Genomic DNA, 3,506 nt, shown 5'->3' on the forward strand with positions numbered 1-3,506 from the left:
TACGACTCTTTGACTATATGCAGATGTAACTTTGGAATCTTACAAATGCAAACCAATCATAAATACATAAAACCATCATTCTACTTGTGTAAAACATTCAGACCAAAGCTATTTTAGGACATCTAATTACATCTGCAAGCTCTCTGGTTAGCATCTTCATAAAAACATGCAATGACCTATTTTGGTGTAATCTAATATGCGTCAGGCTGCTGCAAAGAAAAAACTTACCGTTATGTTCAGAGCAACAGGATATAAACTCCTGATAGTTCTCTCTGATGGTTCAGCTGCTGCTCTGCTGTTTTCCTCTCGTCTTTCTTCTGCAGAGGCGTTTGGAAAAATTAACTTGAAGAAAAGAGTGCAGAGGAGGAATGCAGAGTTGGGCATAGGAGGGGTTCTCTACACCCATTTCCTCAAAAACGTTTCCCTGCCCTCCCCCTAAGAGCTGTGGTCAACAGATTTCTGGTACCGTGTTGGGCAACTGCACCAGATATAGTGTTTCCCTGGTAATGCATAAACACACAAATTAATCACCAAAACTGTATCCAACACAGACACAAATGAAAATACTCATTGTTTGATTTTCCATTGGGAACTGGAAACACAAGAATTGCAAAAATGCACTACATGTGCAAGTTATGCTACATTTCTGCAAATGTCTTCTTGGTGTCAGTCCAGCTGTTCATAAAAGCTACAACTTCCTACATGTGGCAGCTGGGAAAGAGACAGGAAAAAGCAGATTATTTTTGGTCGCTAATGAGCAGGAAGTCTCAGACCACCCAGAGCACAAAACAACAGTCTGTTAACTTCTGAAGAAATTCTGACTTAAATCAAATAAAAGGTTTCACTTTTTATTAAGTTTCACTCCTTCTTTCATCTAATCTAAAACAGTCTTTTTTTTTATTTAAGTGACATTGACTTACATTTGGTTGTGTTGACATGATTGATGTATAAAATTAACCAATAATATATGATGCATCTCAAGCTGTAAAGAAAATATCTCTAAACTACAACACCTGCATGGACTACCAAACTATGAAACTGCTTTTTTGTCATTTGGATGATCATGAAACTGACTTTGTGGGCATCTTCTGCATGCCAGTTTTTTTATTCTCTAACGTCACTCTTTGTTTTGCCTTTTCCAGTGATACTAATCTTGCCAGCAGCAGATAAACTTTGCATGACAGAAGTTCAAGGTCCAACACCACTCATGCATCTTTCTCCAGATCGTATCTCAAGGTGTTGTCTCTGTCTCAGCTTGTTTTTGGATATTTTTACTCAAGTCTTTCTTTGTTATTTGCAAACATTTAAATTGCTTCAGATTTGTCCATTTTGGTAGCATGTGTCTTCATCCCCTTCCAGGGTGGGGAGACACCTTTGGCCGGTGAACCAAGACGTTTGGAGAAGGAGTGTTCCCGACTGGAGCGGGATGTGGAAGAAGGTTCCCGCAGGTTGGCCATGGCCCACAACGAGAGCCGGCATTTGAAAGATGAACTGGAGTCTGCTCAGAATTGGTCTCTGCTCGGATCAAAGCTCTCTGCTTGCATGCAAATTCTTTTCTGCTCTCTTGGAAGAAAAAGTACCGTTGGCTGGCAACCTCTCAGCCAATAGAATAAAAGTGTTGTACTGGGTGCGTTTGTTTCCTTCAGTCTGAAATCCTGCTTTCGACTTGTGGCAGTAAAATTCCCCCATATTCTTCCACACTGATATCACTCATGCATGTCTTTATAGACATTTCTTTATGAACTTGTGGGCTGTCATTTTGAAACAATAGAAGGCAAATTGTTCCTACAAAGTTGAACAATGGGATTGATTAAAATACCTAAGTGTGCAATGAAAAACATTGAGAGAGGAGTCTGGGTGCTTGCAAGGGATATGAATATTTCTCCGAGTGCCAGTTAAAGTAAAAAACTTTTTTGAGCTTTATATCAAAATATTAATATAATATAGGAGCCAGGTGTGGTGAAGCAGGGAGACACTAAAAGCTGCAGGACTGAAGTTTGACACCACGGTCTTAAAAGATAGAAGCCCAATTTCAAGGCATCAAATTAAGTCATGTTTGGTATATACAGCATTTTTACAGCAACTGTAGCTAACACAGTTACTTGATTGTGCTATAAAAGACCCTATGTGCATGGAAAATACAAAAAATAATAATAATCTAATATGGGCCTTATCTGAAGCATTCATAATTATTCTAAAATGTCTGATCTGGTCACTTTGTTCCCTGAAAAATTCAGACATGGGAAGATGAACAGGGCCTTTAGCCAGACAGGAAAGCATGATTTGTCCCTCAAGAGCCCTTCTGCCTCTGCCTCCGGGAGGGCTGATCTGCAATTCCCCACTTGGTGCGTAGGTTTTGGATGCAGCTGCTCGTCCAGAACTCATTGTGTGTGTACGTTTAAATGACTATGGCACATTTAAATACTCCTCTGCATTTGTAAATCAAATATATTTTTTTTAGCTTGGCTACTCCTGTAGGTGGTTAATATAAAATAGTCCTAATAATACCGGTATGATGTAAGCTAATTACAAATTATGCTAATTATAGCAGGTATGTTACACACGTAGCGTAACTGAGGAATGATAAAGGACAGTTGTAGTACACTAACGGCAAATTTACAACATAAGGAAAATAATACAGTATAGTTATTATAAATAGCATACTCAGATTAGTAAAAATGTGCAACTGAGTTGAATAATTTTAAAAAATGCACAAAATGTGCATATGTCTAGATAGAAAAAAGTGACAGACTATTCACAAAACTCAGAAAAACTTTGCAAATATCAGCTGGAATGTGCAAATACCAGAAGGAAGCAGTGATGTTACAAAGTCTAACAGCTGCTGGAGCTGCAATAATGCTCCTTTGGGCTCCGATGCAGCAATCTGTCACTGAAGGAGCTCTGCAGTTCAGCAGCAGCTTCTTACTTGGGAGTGGGAGACAGTGATGTTACAGCAGCCAGAGTCCTACTGTCTCCCACCACCAAGTCAAGAGGGCATCCTAGGACAGAGCCTGCCGTGAGCCCCTCCCACGTCCCCGAGCTCAGACAGGTGGTCAGTCCCACTGATTCAGAAAACCTCACCTGCACACAGAGACCCCACCTTCAGGAATTAATGTTAAATGTTTTCCATGTGTTGCTTTTCTTCTCTGAAAAACACACCAGCAATAAATCTCAGGCTCTGGAAGGAGTGAAGGGATTACTTCAATCCACAAGGGGGCGTCCTAAACTGTCTTACACTAAAGACTGAGCATGAAAGAGAATTTAACACAACCATAGATATTGTTTTAGCATAATGTAGAAAATATATCAGTTAAACACAGAAAATTTACATTTTAACTCTATTTATGGTTTATGGTAGTATAAAAATATAATAAATAAGCTATTTGAGAGCTTATATTCTGTATTGCTCAATGAACTGAGAGACTGCTATGATTTTTCTCCTCCATGTACGGGAAGCACTGTGCTGCCATGGCAGAAAGTTATTAGGCGGTGTAGCCACACTGAAC

At 39.4% G+C, this 3,506-nt stretch overlaps 1 long non-coding RNA gene across 1 annotated transcript; it reads left to right on the forward strand.

Annotated features, from left to right (window-relative positions):
* Nucleotides 1–1,033: 1,033 nt before the first annotated feature.
* On the forward strand, nucleotides 1,034–1,628 carry LOC116716731 (uncharacterized). Its single transcript, XR_004338610.1, has 2 exons — nucleotides 1,034–1,236; nucleotides 1,360–1,628. It is a non-coding gene; the product is annotated as an uncharacterized LOC116716731 (long non-coding RNA).
* Nucleotides 1,629–3,506: the final 1,878 nt, after the last annotated feature.

Source organism: Xiphophorus hellerii, unplaced genomic scaffold (assembly GCF_003331165.1).
Source record: "Xiphophorus hellerii strain 12219 unplaced genomic scaffold, Xiphophorus_hellerii-4.1 PGA_scaffold_84__1_contigs__length_63317, whole genome shotgun sequence".
In the NCBI taxonomy this organism is placed as follows: Eukaryota; Metazoa; Chordata; class Actinopteri; order Cyprinodontiformes; family Poeciliidae; genus Xiphophorus; species Xiphophorus hellerii.